Below are 603 nucleotides of genomic sequence, written 5' to 3'. Positions count from 1 at the left end.
GTGTTTGTTCCGCTATCATATAATCATACAATAAAGGATCCTTCTTTCTATGTATTCGCAATACATTACATTTGTCTATGTTAAGGGTCAGTTGCTACTCCCTGCACCAAGTGCCTATCCGCTGCAGATCTTCCTGCATTTCGCTACAGTGGTGGGGTATGTGGTCAGCACACCGCTCTCCCGGCAGTTTTGTCAGTTTACGAGACCGGAGCCGCTACTTCTCAGTCAAGTAGCTCCTCAGTTTGCGTCACAAGGGCAACAGCGCTCGGCAAACCGGATGGTCATCCATCCAAGTACTAGCCCAGCCCGACAGCGCTTAACTTCGGTGATCTGACGGGAATCGGTGTAACCACTGCGGCAAGACTGTTGGCAAAAAGAATAAATAAGAGGTAGCCCAAAAATGTATACACTATTTGATTGCCCATAACTTACAAATTAACTGACGAAAACGTCTCATTGAGATTCAACTCCAATGTGGAAATGTGTTTCAAAGAGAGCCACCGACACGTACAACAATAATAGCTACCATTGAAGACAAACTTTAAGTCGAAGCCTGTGCTAAAGATGTGCGCAAACAATGATCTGGACGACCTGTAACAGCAA

At 45.4% G+C, this 603-nt stretch overlaps 1 pseudogene; it reads right to left on the bottom strand.

Moving 5' to 3' along the window:
* Positions 1 to 253: 253 nt before the first annotated feature.
* On the bottom strand, positions 254 to 371 carry LOC126096093 (5S ribosomal RNA; annotated as a pseudogene).
* Positions 372 to 603: the final 232 nt, after the last annotated feature.

This window comes from Schistocerca cancellata, chromosome 8, assembly GCF_023864275.1.
Source record: "Schistocerca cancellata isolate TAMUIC-IGC-003103 chromosome 8, iqSchCanc2.1, whole genome shotgun sequence".
NCBI classification, from domain to species: Eukaryota; Metazoa; Arthropoda; class Insecta; order Orthoptera; family Acrididae; genus Schistocerca; species Schistocerca cancellata.
The sequence above is the reverse complement of the archived record's forward strand: the minus strand, read 5'-3'. Positions and strand labels throughout refer to the sequence as shown.